The sequence below is a fragment of the Salvia miltiorrhiza genome, chromosome 1 (assembly GCF_028751815.1).
Source record: "Salvia miltiorrhiza cultivar Shanhuang (shh) chromosome 1, IMPLAD_Smil_shh, whole genome shotgun sequence".
NCBI classification, from domain to species: domain Eukaryota; kingdom Viridiplantae; phylum Streptophyta; class Magnoliopsida; order Lamiales; family Lamiaceae; genus Salvia; species Salvia miltiorrhiza.
The window spans coordinates 21,772,109-21,791,040 of NC_080387.1; the positions used below are offsets into that span (position 1 = coordinate 21,772,109).

Genomic DNA, 18,932 nt, shown 5'->3' on the forward strand with positions numbered 1-18,932 from the left:
TTTTATTAATTCTCCGGCAATTCCATATCATATTTCCGTCAACTGAAAAAGTGCCATGTCAGCTCTAATTTGGGGATTTAAGAAAAGTGTGGAAAAATTGAACAAGTGCTTAAATTCAGGGAATTGAAGGTAAAAATTGAAGTTCATGGAAAAGTTGGAAATCGGCCCAAACTTCATGAGTTTTAACGTAATTACCCCTTTAATTAATTTATTCAAAGACTAGTTTCCATAATAATATTAAATTATTATTATGTGCATATTTTAAGTAATTACTTATTATATGCTAAGCATGACATGAAATTGCACTTTTACTTGCAATAAAAGTATTTAATTGGTTTTATTTATAATTCCAATTACAAAAGAAAGATGAGTAAGAATATTGTTGGTGTTCTTAACTCAAGAGAAATGTTTTCAATTATTTTATTCATTAAATTTTGAAAACCCGGCTAAGTGAATCATAGAATATTAAGCACTACACCATGACTTAAGATTAGTTTCATGAGACCTATTAAGGATAGAATTTCTTGTAGGCTTTGTGGACCAAAGGGATTAGCACTGCTTTCCCAAGATGAGTTTATGTGATTATGATCTTCAGGCTTTGCCTATCCAGGTTGGCTTACTTTCCAAATGTATAAATTATGATTGAGTTATTAAGCTCTAAATGTTTCAATGAAATGCAAATTATTTATTCAATGAAATGCAAACTGTTTATCCAATAAAATGTTTATGTGCACTCTGCTCTGTTTAAGGCTCGCCACAACGAATCAATTGAGGTTCTCTTATGGCCTAACACGTTATTTGAGAATTGTGTACACTCATTAGCTGACTCGGTGGGTTGATCTCCACCGGGCACTAACTAAGAGGCGTTATAAGGGTGCTTGCTGGATGTGTTCCGAAGCATGTAATGTAAGGGCCTGCCTGAGTAGCGTCCCGAGGTCAAAGTAAACTTATCTGGGTTACGCCCTCAGTTCAAGTAAATGGGAGAAATGGATCCGTCGGTGGCTAAAAGGTACGGGATCACAGCGAGTAACAGAAAGGGAGTGTGACATGTGCGCACAAATGAAAAATGTTTTAACATGCTTAGAAGTTCTTTCAATTTAAAACCTTCTAAGTTATGTCAAGTATGATTGGATAAACTGTCTTTACGAAAATATGAAATGTTTATGAAAATGCATGCCCACTGAGTACATTAGTACTTAGCCCAAAAATACTTTCAAATGTTTTCAGGTTGGCTGGCCGGTGCTGACGGGACTGAGATGAGGCTAGGGTTCAAATTCTATATAGACTTCCGCTGTAGTAATAACTCTTATACATCTTTTGTTTTCTTAACTTAAGATGACTTCATGTCGAGCTTCAATTTAAAATTTCTAGTTTTATGTTAATGAACGTCGGTTGTCAGAAACATGAAACAAAACTTGTGATCCAAAGGGGCCTAGCCCGACTTGTTATCTTATTATTCGGGTTTTAACAAGGTTGTTCCTTGTTTATTTTTATGAATTATTCACACCTCGATTATATTTATTCCTTCAAGAATTGGGGTGTGACACTTATGGTTGGAGTTGTCGCGCTCATTCTTTGACTTTGAGGACTGGTTTCATGTCTATGTTGTTAGAAGACAATGATATTCAGCCTGCTATTCACTTCGAGGTACGCCTTGGCTTCAACATTTTATCGAACGCTTGGTGCGCTCAGGCTTTTAACAAGTTTGGTTATGTTGAGCAGCTATGAGGGTGTTGGGTGATGCTTTATGCATCTTATCAGAGGTCTCCCTTGGAGCTGTGTTTGGACTCACGAGGTGTTAGCGTTGGTGTTGGTTCAGTGGAACTTTTCTCATCTTGCGTTCTTTGAGATAGAAGGCTCCTGCCGGGTGGTTTTTGGGGCGTCTCTCCAGTCTTTTTTACAGCCTTTGGGTGAGCTCGAGGTTAGGGTTGGAGAGGTTGAGCCTCGTTTGTGGATCCGCAATGGAGATTTATCTCTGGAGTCTTCATTGGCGTTGATTTTTTCGGACATCAAGTATTGGTCAGTGATGCGCTATGTCCGGCTCTCTATTGAGCTTGTTTCTTCCTTGGCTTTGTGTTATGTTTTTTGCTAGATTTGGGAGTTACATTGGTTTCCTACTTGTTTAGTTTGCATTCGCATGGTGTTGTTCGAGTCTTGTTCTTTGGGCTTGTTTCTTGGGTACGGGGGCTGCTGAATTTTCTTGGGAGCGATGGTTAGGCCGGAGCTTCCGAAGATTATTCACTCCCTTGTTGTCTGTTTGTTTTTCTTTCCGTTTCTAGACGAGTACTCTTTTTCCTTTTTAAGGGTTTTTTCCTTTGGGTTTTTCTTAAGAATGTTTTAATGAGGCTCGGCCCTTAGTCTACTTCTATGTGCTTTCACGGGTTTAGGTTCTTTTTTCTTTTTCTTTTTTATACATATATATATATATATATATATATATATATATAGTGAAAATAGCTCATGTTTTACACAATATATACCTAAACACATTTGAAAATGTGGATCCATGTCTTTAATGGATGAATTTATAGTCTAGTGCTCGAATCTTATAGATAACGATTTTTATTTTATTTTTTTGTTTAATTATTTTTTGCAACGAATCGATAATATTTCATACCGATCGAATTCATTGTGAACTTATTTTACATAAGTTCCAAACAAAAAGTAATTTTTTCTTACCCGTGCATGTTACTTTTTACATATTTGAAGTTGATAAATCTATGTGCCAATATTCATTTTGTAGGTAGCCTATGAATAAAATGTTCTAGTAGAAAAATCAAATAAATGTCGTAGATTTAGTAGTTTTACAACAAACAAATTTATAAATTAATGTATTATAGGCCTGAAATAATTCATAGTTTTACACAATCTCCCTCTTCATTCCATCTAAATTAAAATATCAAAATCAATTGGTTTAATTAAAATAATAGATATAGTATTATACATCTCAATCCTTTTTTTGTCAGTGATTATGTGAGGTAATATTTTCATTTTAAACATTACAATAAAACAGCCAAAACTAAATTCATTTCTTTTCTGTAGAAAATAAAAATGAGAATTCTTGGTAAAAAAACAACAAAGGAGTAAAAATAGGCAACAACAAAAAATCACTGGAAACCCACAAAATAATTGTTGTCTTTTATCAAATTCATTTATTTTTCAATCTCAATAACAAAATCACTTTTGCCAATAATAAAAATAATAAATAAATTTAAATAAAAAGATGAAATCTGTTGTGACATATGTAAGAAGAATTATATTACAAAAAATAATGTTGCACTACTACATGTACATGGCTCATCGAGCATCACATATTTTATTGGATGTGGAAAACAATGACTTCCAAGATATTTATAAACTACATATCATTTACCCATGAACTTGATACTTGCAACCGAGATACTGGGATCATCAATCAATCACATAAATAGCCTTTGTGCCAATATTTAATCATATATATGATAACATAGAGTAGATGCATGTATAAAAAAAAATTAAAGAGTAACATGTCTCTTTTCTACCGACATTATATGATATTACAATATTATTATGATAAATCTTGATAGGCAGCACATGATTATACCATAATATACCCCCAAGTTTAATAAGATGAATATTAGTATAAGTTTACTCACCCGTTGGCGTGGACAAGTGATTCGGTATTTTTTTCTTTTGAAAAATTGAATTAGTTGAATTGAGGGTGGATGAGATGGGCATATGGAAATAAAGATTTAGGGTGGATGAGAAATGAGGAAAAGAACATCTGATAGCGGTGATTGATGGCTGGAAGAATTAACAAAACAAGATTGAAGCATTGATGGAAATCGGACATTTGTAGAAAAACTCATAATTGTGTAACCAGAAAAACATTCTTTTAGAATATGCAAATCCAATGCCCTATATACTATAAGTATTCTGAATTTTTCTCAAATTATCGCTCAAAATTTTATTTAAAATTAATTTATGATTTGAAACTACCTTATATATCTATAATTGATATAGACTTTCCAAATTTTCATGTATCTTATATAAATGCACATTTATTTTAATGTAACGGTTAAATATATAAGAAAAATAATTGACTATATATATATATATATATATATATAATAAAAAATTGGTTAGAAACAATTATTTAAGTTATAATTATAGATTTCCATAAATGAAATAATTAAAAGAATAGAAATCTGAGGTTCCTATTTACGATGATTCGATTTCATTATTATATATCATATAAATTTTGTGCTTTAATAAAATTTAATATACACAATTAGGTAATTTTTGGTGCAGAGATTGAAAAGTTTAATGTCGATGGAATCGAATGAAAAGAAGTGAAAAAAAAAGAACAACAAAACAATTTTGATTGAATTAAATGGAAGATTTCAGAAAAGGGTTAATTGTAGTTTATGGTTCAAACTTTGGAGTTATTTGTAAATATGGCCCGAACTTTAAAAAATACAAAAAAATAGCCTAAATTTTGAAATTATTTGTAAAAATGGCCTGAACTTTGAAAAATACAAAAAAATAGCCTAAACTTTGAAATTGTTTTACAAATGACTACAAAGTTCATGTCATTTTTCTGTATTTTTTAAAGTCTGGGCCATTTTAACAAATGAATTCAAAGTTTAGGTTATTTTTTTATATTTTTTTTAAGTTCGGGCCATATTTACAAATGGCTCAAAAGTTTGGGCCATAAACTACAATTAACCCTTTCAGAAAATGTGGAATCAGAAGTTATTTAGCAAAGCTATAGTTGACGCAAGGGAATCATTTTCTTAAATAATGAACTATATTATAAAGAGTAAAATTTTGAAGTAGCCAAAATGAAGCATAAAACACAATTTATGGCCACACATTGAAAAAACACAAATTTTGGCCATTTTTATTGATTTAGACGTTTTTACCCTTAATGAGGCGGACCGGGTAGGATCAGACACGCGGGTCGCGTGCCGGGTCGGGTTAGGCACTTATGGCACTATTAGTGCCATAAGTGCCAAGATTTTACTTTTGTTTTATTTTGGATTTTCGTTGGCACTTATGGCACTATTAGTGCCATAAGTGCCAACGGAAATTCAAAATAAAACCAAGTAAAATAATCATTTTGGGCACTTATGGCACTAATAGTGCCATAAGTGCCATTCTTGCAGCACAAATACAAAAACAATAACATCATTTAAACTATAAATGGATAATCTAAACCCTAAATGGAACATCTAAACCTCAAATGGATAATCTAAACCCTAAATGGAATATCTAAACCCTAGGGGGAAGTGTGCACTTATGGCACTTATGGCACTAATAGTGCCATACGTGCAGCACACAGATCAGATCAGATCTGCCATGGCTGAAATCGAAGGAGGCGGAGCTGCACAGATCAGATCAGATCTGCCATGGCTGAAATCGAAAGAGGTGGAGATCAGATCTGCCGATGGAGGAGGCGGCGCAACGATCAGATCAGATCCACCGCCGCCGCCTCATCAGACCAGATCTGCCGCCGCCGCCTCATCCTCTACTCCGATGAATTCTGCCCAGGCGGCGCGCTGGAGAGAGAGAGAGGGAGATGAGAAAGAGAGAGGAGAGAGCGGCAGCCGCTGGAGAGAGAGAGAGAGAGAGAGAGAGAGAGAGAGAGAGAGAGAGAGAGAGGGAGGATCTCCTCCACCACCGCCGCGAGAGCTCCGACGAATTCTCCAAGCTCGGCGCTGCTGCCGCGCAGCCGCTGGAGAGAGAGAGGGAGATGAGAAAGAGAGAGGAGAGAGAGAGAAGGGTCGAATAGTCATGACATACAAAAAATGGCCAAAATTTATGTTTTTTCAAATGGTGGATAAAATTTGATGTTGTATGTTGAATAGGGTCATTCGCCCTATTGTTTCTATTATAAATATGAATCCTTAGTTGGGCTAAGATTTATATTACTCCCTCCGTCCACGAAAAACATGCCACTTTGCTTTCGGCACGGGTTTTAAGAAAATGTGAGTAAAGTTGGTAGTGGAGTAAGGGTCCCACTTTAAATGTGAGTGGAGTTGTGTGGACCCTACTACTAAAAATGGAAGTGGCATATTTTTTGTGGACGGACGAAAAAGGAAATTGTGGCATATTTTTGGTGGACGGAGGGAGTATTTCTTTGTTTGGCCCATGAAGCAAGTGATGACTAGGTTTTGTTTATTAAAAGGCTTCGACGTGCACTAGAGATGGGCGGCTGAAGCTTCTGGACTTGAGAGATTAGTTTAGGAAATTGGACATTACTTTGATATATGAGAGTTCGGCGGCAGTAGGGACACACACAGATTCTGGCGGCTGGATATTGGAGCTTGACGGCTGAACGAGAGCAGAGACTACGTTTGGAGTTTTTTCTATCATTATTTGATAGTTTGTACTTTTGTTTTGATTGGGAGATTTTGGTGACAAATTTTATTTAATTTAATTCTTTAGATTTTAAATTATGTTTTCATTTTTTAATTTTATTGTATTTTATTTCAATAGTATGAATAGTTAATTTTCTTGATCATCATAGGTTAATTCAGATTAGTGTCAATTAGTTCTTCCAATTCGTAATTGTTGGAATCGAGCTAATTAGTGACGTAGCTATAGTATCGGTAGTAGGGAATAAATTGGTAGACGAATTATTACTTACGTTGGCGTCTACCGCTAACTAGTGTGGATTTATTTGAACCGAGTCCGTTTTATTTTTGATTTATCACGTATTTGCTATTTTACTTATTTTTCTTAGTTTTTATTCAATATCTCTCATATTTAAGGTGTGGTGGTTATACCAAACTTGATCTCTAGAAAATTGAGTGCATTTACCCGTTCTCCATGGTTCGACCCTACTTAATGTTATACTCATTTAATTCTGGGTAAGATTGCAGGAATTATTTGGTGGTAGACGACGACCACCAGAAAAGAAAGTAATCCTTACAAATTGAAAGTGTAAAATCCGTTTCAAATGCATAAGAAATTGAAATAATTCATGAACAAATGTGTTTCCTCATATTCCTGCTTCATAAAAATGAAAGGAGTAATGTAGAATTTGAAAAGTTGGTTTTAAACTGTCAAAAACTTTTTTTGAAAGGCAAAATTTCGTCAGAGTTTGAATAGTAATCGTCTCAATTAGTCTGGTTGGTAGTGTGCCGCGGCTCACGTTGCACAACTTGTTAGATTTCTACACTCTCTTTTGAATCATTGTGAATTTACTTCAAGATCTCAAAACGTTTTAACGTCAAATTCACACCTATGGTGGATGGAGGGTGGTGAAGCATCACACCAACACTTAAACTAAACATTGGAAAAGATATCGGAGATCACCTGTGTTGTTAAGACGATTCCAGAAAACTTGTAAAACTTGTAAACTCAAGAACTTCAGAATACTTTTTGCTATTTCATTCAACTTAACTTGTGAAAAAGGTTACAAGGAGTATATATAGGAGATTACAAGGGCAAAGGGTACATCGGACTTTACAATATAATTCACGTACTCTGCATGCTATGGTACGAACGAGGGTCACTATCTGAAGAATATTCTCTAATAACTAACTTGCAGCTTTTATAGATGCTACGTGTTCCTTCGGGCAGCGCAGACTAGTATCATGCCCGCCTGCGCAGGCGTCATCTTTCTTTATCTTCTCCTGACTTGTGTTTGGAGCCCATAATGTGTCCTCCGGCTACTAGAAATATTGTATGGTAGTCTGCGCAGGCGATTCCTTGATGAGGCTAGATTACTTCGACTCCACGGCTGCGCAGGCGCTTCCTCGGTACAGCTTGATTACTTCTAATGTAGGACTGCACAGGCACTTCTTTGGTGTGGCTTGATTATTTGGCCCTAAGGTTGCGCAGGCGCTTTATTTCCATGACCTCCATGCCTTGGCTATTGACCCATGGTTACTATAGTCCTGCATTTGTTAGTTTAATCACATAAACTTACATATTTTCGTATGTTTTGCGCTGATGAGATCCTCACTCCTCATCAGAAGGAGTAGTAAATTTTAAAAGTAACAAAGTTTGTTTTCGATATTTTACAAGTTAAATATTTAAATTCAAACTCATATATCATAAATTTAATTATTCATATTTAATCTAACAAATTTATCTATAAAAAATAATAGTAAATAAATAAATAAATACATAAATAAAATTGGCAAGAGCGTACGGTGGTGGTCGACATCGGTAGGGCAGAGCGCCGGTAAGACTGAGATGAGAGGCTAAGAGAGAAAGAGAGACTTACCTGTTGGTCGAGGGTGGTGCGGCGGTGGTGGCGCAGTGGCTGGAAAAAAAGGGTGGCGGGTCATACGGGGTCAGAGAGAGAGAGACAAAAGGGAGGGAATGAGACTTACCTTTGGACGGCGGCGGCGATCGGCGAGCGGTGGCAATCAGTGAACAGATAGAGGTAGGCGGCGGAAATGTGCCCTAATTGCTGGTTCTGCCCGTTTTGAGTACCAAAATTACTGACGGCAGGTGCGTGCCGTTGGTATTATCCGACCCGTTCCAAGTATACCGACGGCGACGACGTTTGATTATTAAAATAATAATTCATAATAAATTTATATCCACCGACGTTGCCCGCCGTCGGTAAATGTGCTATATCCGACCCGCCATTCATGTCGTCGGTAAGTAGTCCGTGATTACTGATGGCAAACTTACCCTCGATAACTTCTCTCGGTATTTGGCGAGTTTTTTGTAGTGACTTCTCCATTTCAATTATATAAGTTTATTTTCATTTTTCAAATATCTTAAATGTATAGATTGGTTTTCATGATAGATAATATGTTTTTAGTTTATTTATTAATAAAATTCTTTTTAATTTTTTAATTGAGTTTGGCATTAATGAATTGTTAAAAAAGTAAGCATGGATATATTGAGATGGGTGGATTTTGAAAATAGCCACTTTGGAATAGTAAATTTAAAAATTGGCCACTAAGATAAAAAAATTTAAAAATTGGCCACACTTACCATTTTACCCTTACATTTAAAAAATTTAAAAATTATCTGCGCATTCACACCCAGTCGAATTCACAACCAACATTCATTTTAGTTGTGAATTTAAGTAGTCTTGAATTTGAGTTTAAAGTTTGAATTCATAACTAAAAATAGTGTTAGTCGTGAATTCAAGTTTTAAAATGTGAATTCACAACTAAAAAATGTTTTAGTCGTGAATTCAAGCTTCAAAATTCGAATTCACAACTACTTGAAGTCACAACTAACAATAGAGTTGGTCGTGAATTCGAGCTTTAATACTTGAATTCACAACTAAAAATAGCAATTTAGTTGTGAATTCATCAAATTGGTTGTGAATTCAAATTTAAAACTCGAATTCACAACCAAAATAATTAATTGTGAATTCGAGCTTTAAAACTCAAATTCACGACTACTTGAATTCATAACTAGCAATAGAGTTGGTCGTGAATTTGAGTTTTAATTCACAACTAACACACTAGCAATTCAGTTGTGAATTCACCAAATGAGTTGTGAATTCTAGTTTTAAAACTCGAATTCACAACCAACACTAACGATTTGGTTGTGAATTCATCGAAATGGCTGTGAGTTCTAGTTTTGATTGTGAATTCATAGATGTGAATTCAAGAACATTAAGTTATGAATTCATAGAATTGGTTGAAAATTCAAGAACACTAATCAATTATCCAATTTTTTTTCTCTTTCTATTGAATAAATCTCTCCAATAAAATTCACAAACCATCACTGAAAAAATAATAAGGCTGCGGTATCTTTGGTTGTAAATTTATCTTGGGAAAAGAAAGGATAAACAAAATTTCACCCTTTAAATCCTTCATTTCTTTTCCCACATTTCCTACTTGACCCTTACCCATTCCTCATTTACACTGCAAATGAGGGATAATATTATCACACTATTTTTGGAGGGATAATATTATCTCTCATTTGTAGTGTAAATGAGGAATGAGTAAGGGTCAAGTAGGAAATGTGGAAAAAGAAATGAAGAATTTAAAGGCTGAAATTTTATTTATCCTTCATTTTTTCATGATAAATTTACAACCAAAGAGAACGCACCCTAAAAAGAAATGGAGAAATGAGATGGCAAAATGGAAATTATATGAAGCTACATCAAAATGGACGGAGTCTCTCTCCCTCATAACTGTCTTTTCGCCAAACACCCACATAAATTCGAGCCATATTCCCCCTTTCATGCAAAATCACCGCCACCGTCACTGGAAGGCCGGCGAGCGGCCGCCGTTCCATGCATCATGTTCCATCTCTTCTCTCAATTTCTCACTCTTTCTTCAAATCTCTTGAAGGTCCACAAAAGTGAAAAGCGCTAAATTTCACTTTTTTTAAACTGTCGCGGCTATGCTCGAATCCGGCATGGATGAAGGTATTGCCGGTGGCTGATACGAAACTAATAGAGAATTTTGACTAATCTAGTTGTGAGAAGAGCAGATCTAAAACTTCAGTTGTCAAAAGTTTCTCGAAACTAGTTGTGAAAGGAGCATATCTAAAACTTTAGTGCTTGATTTGGCCGAAGCTAATAGAAAATTTGGATTCAATATTTTAATTGTGTTTTTGCATAATGTCAAAGTGGTTGTGGTTTCATTCAGAAGCCGTATTCTTGTTTTATGTTTTGAGTATTTTTTTTTTCATGTGATGTTGTTCAGCGATCTTTCTACAAGAAGGAAGAAGGGTAATTAAGAGTTTTTAAATAAAAACTGGTTAAATTTTAAATTTTTTATTTGTGTGAACAAATTTTAAATTTACTATAATAAAATGGGTAATTTCATATTTTATTTGTATATTTTCTTTTTCAATACTTTTTTTTTAAAAAAATTTGTTTCAACATTCACACTCAATCAACTTATGAAGAATTTAGCCCCTCCACCCCCCACTGAAGTAAAAAGTATTGGGTACAATCGGGTGTACTATATAATCGGATTGACCCGTACCTAGGTTTTAACTCCCATTCTAATTTGAACTTGTATTTTGATCCAAATCGTGTAAATGATATTATTCGGTTATACAAATGACATTACCTGCAATTGACATTATTCTGTTATACAAATGACACTGCGTATAAATGATACTATAACATTATAAATGATATTATGTATTATTGACACTATTCAGAAATATAAATGACATTTCCTATAATGACACTATAAGATTGAAAATGACGCTATAATATTTTAAAATGTTATAGTGTCATTTATATAATCGAATAATGTCAATTATATACAGTGTCATTTATATAATTAAATAGTATTATTTACATGATTTGAATCAGAATGTGTGTTCAAATTAGAATATGGATCAAGGTCTGAGTGCCGATTAACCCAATTGTACAGTATATCTGATTATACCCAATTTTTTGTGAAAAAGAATTATAAACACAGAAAAATAAACTACTCTATACGTTATGACTTCGATAAATCATGGAGCCCACCAAATTCGGTGCTGCCTCAGACTTAGGTGGCGAACCTCAAGACTGGCCATTATTAAATGAATCGGTCTTTTGATTTAAACTTTAATGTATTCTTTATGAAATGGACTTTCTTCTTTTTTAAAACAAATGAACAAAATCATGGAGTTGGCAAAATACGTAGGTAAATTAGAAATATACGAACTTTACTTATTTTTTAGTATTTAACATGAATTTTAAATTTTAATTATAAATATATAAATTTTATTTGCTTTTGGTATTTAACATGAACTTTAAAACATAGTTATAAATACATGAATTTTAAATTTATTCAATTTTTGATTCGTTTTTCATTTTTTTTTTCAAATTAAAACTGGCTTGAAATGCCTGAATCTTGACGTGGACAATTCGGCGCTAATATACGACAACATCGTTTTTAGAGGAAAATAATCCAAAATTCAAATATGAAAATGAATGATAAAAAATTGTCTACAGATTTCATAAATTCAGAAAAAGCCAATTTTGTCTTTAATTTTTTGAAAATTTCAGAAAGTCAAATTCAGAAATTCAAAATATAAGAAACTTGTCAAATCTACTTTAATTTGAAAAAAATATGAAAAACGAGTAAATAATTTAATAAGTTTAATGTTCATGTATTTATGACTATATTTTAACGTTCATGTTAAATACCTAAATTGAATAAAGTTCATATATTTATAAATAGAATTTAAAATCTGTGTCAAATACCAAAAACAGTAAAATTAATGTATTTATATACCAATTATCCAAATATGCACGAAGCAATCATAAAAACTCCTTAAATTTGGCATTTTTTTAATATAAAAAATTGAAATAAATTTGATTTTCTTTTTCATTCGACTAATTCAGCAAGAGATCGGCTGAAAGAAGTCAATTTTAACTTTTGCTTTCGGAAGGAACTTCTCAACTTTATTTAGCTTAAACGGGTATGAAAAATCATTTAAGTTACGAATTAATGCAATTATGTGCTGTTATCACCTACAAAAATTCCTTAAATTTGGCCTTTTTTAATACGCAAATGTAAAATAGAAAATACAATTTAATACTGTAAGTTTGTAACAATTATTCAGCTTTTTATAATGAAATGTTCCATTATAAATATCTTATTCTTTTTTGACTATATTCTCTCATTATATAATATTTAAACAATTTCCAACAGTTCACTTACCAAATTGCATTTCGTATTTCTTATGACTAATTCAGCAAGCAACGTCCATCGTTTTCTTTTAATCTTTGAACAAGTCTAAATTCGTAGTATTATATCAAGAAAATAATTATAAATCTGCCAGTTTTTCTCATCGTCTTTGACTTCGAGAATGAAAATTACACAAAACGAAAAAAACGGGATATGACTTAAGATCCATCAATGGGCCAAATTCGATCAACCACAATCGAATGGGTGGATTTCGTATGAACAAACAATTTCAATACTAGTTATCACAATTTTTTATGATTCATCATTTTCAACAAAGAAAATGTCAAAATCCTGAAATCAATCGAATAAGACTTCCAAAATATAGCAGATTCTTTTAATCCACAAATAAAATTACGCTAGAAATAATAATAAAAGATCCAACAAAATTTCATGTTAAAAAAAATAATCTGCTTAATTAATTGCTCAACAATCAAGCAATAGTATAAAGAATGAAGTCAGTAGTGTCAATCCGCGCGAAACCCTTCGATCCCATCGCAGACGACGCATCTCTGCCAGAGGCGGCGGCACCTCCGCCGTGGTGGTGGCCGGAATCTTCGTGGCCGGCGGGAGGGTGGTAGTACAAGCGGGCAGTTTGGGGGCAGTGAGAGTGAAATCTGCAAGCCATCCTCACGCCGGCATCCAATAGCTCCAAGTACTTCACCATCTCTCTTTCTCTCTCTAAGATTTTTGCCCTAATTTTTTCTCCCTCTGAAAATTTCAACGAGAAAGGTTGGAAGAAAAAGAAAGGGAAAGAATTGCGGAAAAGGGTGTGCGATTCTTGCAAATCAAAACACGTCCCAACCCATGAAATGTAGAAATCTTAGTGTTTGATTGAGAGAAATTTGGAGAGCGAATGGCGGTTTATATAATGGGTTTTGCTGAGCTCTTTCTTTGCCATTTCCTTACGCACCGGCCGAAAATTGAGGATCAAGGAATTTGCTCTCATACCCCTCTACTTTTTACTATTTTCCTTTTTTTTTCTTTATGTTTATTTGGAATAATTATTTGGATTCTTATTTTGTGCCACTTCGAGAAGGATATGTAATTGCTTATAATTTAAGCAATAATATTAGTATTATTTTGTAAATATTATTTTATTTGTAATAATATATTAAACCAATAACTATTTGAAATATGATAACATTAAACTATATGTTTAAATTATTTTCTCAATATTTAATTATACATCAATGGATAAATAAATCATTAGCTATAGATCTATTATATAAGTAAGAATATCACCAATTTTAAGTCATTACTTGATTAGAAAGATGCATGATATGGATCATAATATTTGCATAGGCCTATAAATAATATATGGATACTTTTTCATATTATTATTCAATATTTATACCTAATAATATGTTATGTTGCATAGGTACAGGGGTGCGGATGCGGGGGCGATACGATACGAGTACAGGGATACGGGTTTTTAAAAATTATATGGTGCGATTCGGCAATGATACATCTAATTATTAAAATTTTATGATATATAATACTTATAAAATATATACAATTTGAATTTTCTTAAATTAATTATATGTAATTTACATTTTATTTTACCCAAAAGTTAAGCATTTTCAATTATATAAGTTAATTGAGCAACAATATAACGATTCAAATATTATTAATCCAATATATAAGCATAACTGAAAATAAAATTATCAAAATAACCTTGTGTAGGTCTTTCGTGCACGAGATACGTGAATTTCGCCTATGGAATTTGCGAATTCAGTTTATTTTTATAAATTAATTTAAAAAATACGCCACGTGGCGAATCGGGTGCGAATCTGAGAGAATCGCACCCTAAAAGAATCTGATTCGCCGTACATGCGAATTTTTGAAGAATCCGTGCATCATAGATAATATGTATTAAAATAAGAACCTAATATTGAATGTAGCAACAATAAAAAGAATTGAGCATGAGGAAAAAAGTGAAGAGAAGAGAAAGAAATGTGCCGGAAAATAAATTTCTGTTATAAGTTAGAAGTTAGAACTGTGATTTTATATTATATATATAATATATTGATTTCGTAATTTTGATATAAAGTTAAGAAAATAAAATTGAATAGAGCAAGGGAAAACAAAACAAATTGATTCAAACTAAAATAGAAAAGAATATGTAGAAAATAAACAAAAATTAAGTAAAACCAAAAGATGAGAGATGACAAGCAAAATTAATAAAAGTGAGATTTTTATGTTTCTAACTTCTATAAATTCTTATTTTAAATTCATTTTTAATATATATATATATATATATATATATATATATATTAAAGCACTTTTTAACACTAATAATTTTTTTTTTTTTCTGAGAACGAAGAAGAGCTATATTAATTCAAATCGGAAAGAGCAATATTCGAAAGCCAAGTAGGGAAACCTGACTTCCAAATCATTACATCAGATAAAGACAAAGCTAGTCTAGCAAGTTCATGAGCGGCTCTATTAGCCTCCCTACGAACATGTAAAAAATCCAACACCACCGTCTCACGAGCATGAACGAAAGCCCCATGCAAATCGTCACATAAAGAATCAAATCCAACACTATTAAATTAAAAGCTCTTGTTATGATTTTTAGTTCGCTAATTCTTGGGTGCGACCGTCGCACAGGTGTGCGACGGGTCGACCCGGATCCAAACCCGCCCTCCTGACCCGGAACCCTGACCCGCGTGGGTTTGACCCATACTCCTAATTATTACATTTGTTTATAACAATTGTTACTTTTAATAAACATAATATATACATTTGTTCATATAAATGTATATTGATATGTATAATGTTTTATATTGAATGAAGGTAAATATTTATATTAATATAAGTATACATTTGTGCGATCAAATGTATATCTTATGCTTATTAAAAGTAAATTATACTCCTATTAGGGTTTAGTGTTCAGGCTTAGGGTTTAGTTTTCACCTATTAGGGTTTAGTGATTCTTATTTTGTGCCACTTCGAGAAGGATATGTAATTGCTTATAATTTAAGCAATAATATTAGTATTATTTTGTAAATATTATTTTATTTGTAATAATATATTAAACCAATAACTATTTGAAATATGATAACATTAAACTATATGTTTAAATTATTTTCTCAATATTTAATTATACATCAATGGATAAATAAATCATTAGCTATAGATCTATTATATAAGTAAGAATATCACCAATTTTAAGTCATTACTTGATTAGAAAGATGTATGATATGGATCATAATATTTGCATAGGCCTATAAATAATATATGGATACTTTTTCATATTATTATTCAATATTTATACCTAATAATATGTTATGTTGCATAGGTACAGGGGTGCGGATGCGGGGGCGATACGATACGAGTACAGGGATACGGGTTTTTAAAAATTATATGGTGCGATTCGGCAATGATACATCTAATTATTAAAATTTTATGATACATAATACTTATAAAATATATACAATTTAAATTTTCTTAAATTAATTATATGTAATTTACATTTTATTTTACCCAAAAGTTAAGCATTTTCAATTATATAAGTTAATTGAGCAACAATATAACGATTCAAATATTATTAATCCAATATATAAGCATAACTGAAAATAAAATTATCAAAATAACCTTGTGTAGGTCTTTCGTGCACGAGATACGTGAATTTCGCCTATGAAATTTGCGAATTCAGTTTATTTTTATAAATTAATTTAAAAGATACGCCACGTGGCGAATCGGGTGCGAATCTGAGAGAATCGCACCCTAAAAGAATCTGATTCGCCGTACATGCGAATTTTTGAAGAATCCGTGCATCATAGATAATATGTATTAAAATAAGAACCTAATATTGAATGTAGCAACAATAAAAAGAATTGAGCATGAGGAAAAAAGTGAAGAGAAGAGAAAGAAATGTGCCGGAAAATAAATTTCTGTTATAAGTTAGAAGTTAGAACTGTGATTTTATATTATATATATGATATATTGATTTCGTAATTTTGATATAAAGTTAAGAAAATAAAATTGAATAGAGCAAGGGAAAACAAAACAAATTGATTCAAACTAAAATAGAAAAGAATATGTAGAAAATAAACAAAAATTAAGTAAAACCAAAAGATGAGAGATGACAAGCAAAATTAATAAAAGAGAGATTTTTATGTTTCTAACTTCTATAAATTCTTATTTTAAATTCATTTTTAATATATATATATATATATATATATATATATATATATATATATTAAAGCACTTTTTAACACTATTAAATTTTTTTTTTTCTGAGAACGAAGAAGAGCTATATTAATTCAAATCGGAAAGAGCAATATTCGAAAGCCAAGTAGGGAAACCTGACTTCCAAATCATTACATCAGATAAAGACAAAGCTAGTCTAGCAAGTTCATGAGCGGCTCTATTAGCCTCCCTACGAACATGTAAAAAATCCAACACCACCGTCTCACGAGCATGAACGAAAGCCCCATGCAAATCGTCACATAAAGAATCAAATCCAACACTATTAAATTAAAAGCTCTTGTTATGATTTTTAGTTCGCTAATTCTTGGGTGCGACCGTCGCACAGGTGTGCGACGGGTCGACCCGGATCCAAACCCGCCCTCCTGACCCGGAACCCTGACCCGCGTGGGTTTGACCCATACTCCTAATTATTACATTTGTTTATAACAATTGTTACTTTTAATAAACATAATATATACATTTGTTCATATAAATGTATATTGATATGTATAATGTTTTATATTGAATGAAGGTAAATATTTATATTAATATAAGTATACATTTGTGCGATCAAATGTATATCTTATGCTTATTAAAAGTAAATTATACTCCTATTAGGGTTTAGTGTTCAGGCTTAGGGTTTAGTTTTCACCTATTAGGGTTTAGTGTTCACGCTTAGGGTTTAGTTTACAGGATTTAGGGTTTAGTTTATAGAATTTAGGGTTTAGAAAATATAATACTGTATATTAAATGAAGGAAAATACCTATATTTATATAAGTATACATTTGTTCGCACAAATGTATATTTCATGCTTACTAAAACTAATAATTATTATAAACAAATGTAATAATTTAGAATTTAGGATTTCGGGTCTGGAATGCGGGCCGGGTCGGGCGCGGGTCGGGGCGGACCCATCGCACACTGTGCGACGGTCGCACCCAAGACCAGCCCTTTTTAGTTTGATATGTATTTTATCATTAGTCAAATTACTCAATTTTTAGAAAGAAAAAATAGAAAAGGAAAAATAAATAAGAAAAGAGCAAAAAGCAAATAGAGCAAGGGTTGGAGATTTTAGTGGAAGATCTAGAACGTTAGTTAACACATAGAGAGAAGACTTAAACACAGTCAGCGAAAAATTAGGTATTCTTAGAGAGGAAAGGGCAAAAAAAAAAACTGAATTTGTGGTAGAAAAATTGAGCGGAACGATAATGCAGTTGAAAAATAAAAAATTAGTAGTAATTTTTTTTTACAAAATAGCAAAAAAAGTAAAATTAAAACTGTATTTTTATATTATATAGATTTAAGACTCACCATATATGATTTACTACGAAAATTATACTCTTCCGTCTCATTACAAATATCTCATTATTTTTTGGCACATAGATTAATAAATGAGTAGAAAGTAGATAAAGTGCGTTGGTGAAAATTATTTAAATGTTAGGTATAGAAATAGAATATATTGTTAAAAAAGAAATTAGACATTTGTAATGTAACATTCTATTATGGAAAGTGAGACATTTGTAACGGGACGGAGAGAGTATATGTTTATATTTTATTCTTCAGAAAAAGTATGATTTTAATTTCCAAGACTCTTTTAATTTTAAATAAATTTGTATGCCCACCTTATGATACTCCTTCTGTCCCAATTAGTTTGATCATTTTTTTTTTCAGTACGAGTTTTAAAAATTTAATTTTTAATGTGTTGAGTGTGGTAGGTCAAAAAGTAAAAACGTGAATAAAGAAAAAAAAAATACTGATTGGAACGAGAGAGTATTAGATTTCACGAATAATTTATGTATCTTGCAGTAGTTCCGTTTTGCAGTATGAAACTGAACAATTCCATCAAGAGTACGAATTCTTCTCGTGAGGTCAAGAATTAAAGGAGACAGAATTAAAATTACTAATTGTAATTCTAAAGGCATATTTTCCTGTCAAAACAGAAACGAAAAAGAGAAAAAAGAAAATTTTAGAAATACATAAAAATACAAGGGCTATCCTGCAATAACGACAAATCTTCCCACTAGGGTTAGCAGAATTGATTCAACGGATGCGTGCCAAAAGCCGCGTCAAGTTTCCGCAAGATTCTAAGCGTGGAATATTGTGCTCGAATTTGTTAATTTACTTTA

General features: G+C 32.3%; 1 long non-coding RNA gene across 2 annotated transcripts in view; it reads left to right on the top strand.

The window, feature by feature from the left end:
* The first annotated feature begins 413 nt into the window (after window positions 1-413).
* Window positions 414-18,932, top strand: part of LOC131006994 (uncharacterized) — a 67,918-nt gene continuing 49,399 nt past the window's right edge. The window contains exons 1-2 of one of the 2 annotated variants that reach the window (XR_009095852.1): window positions 414-610; window positions 1,228-1,490. This is a non-coding gene — a long non-coding RNA (uncharacterized LOC131006994). Of the gene's footprint in view, window positions 611-1,227; window positions 1,491-18,932 lie in introns of those variants that run through there. The other variant, XR_009095850.1, reaches the window with a different exon arrangement.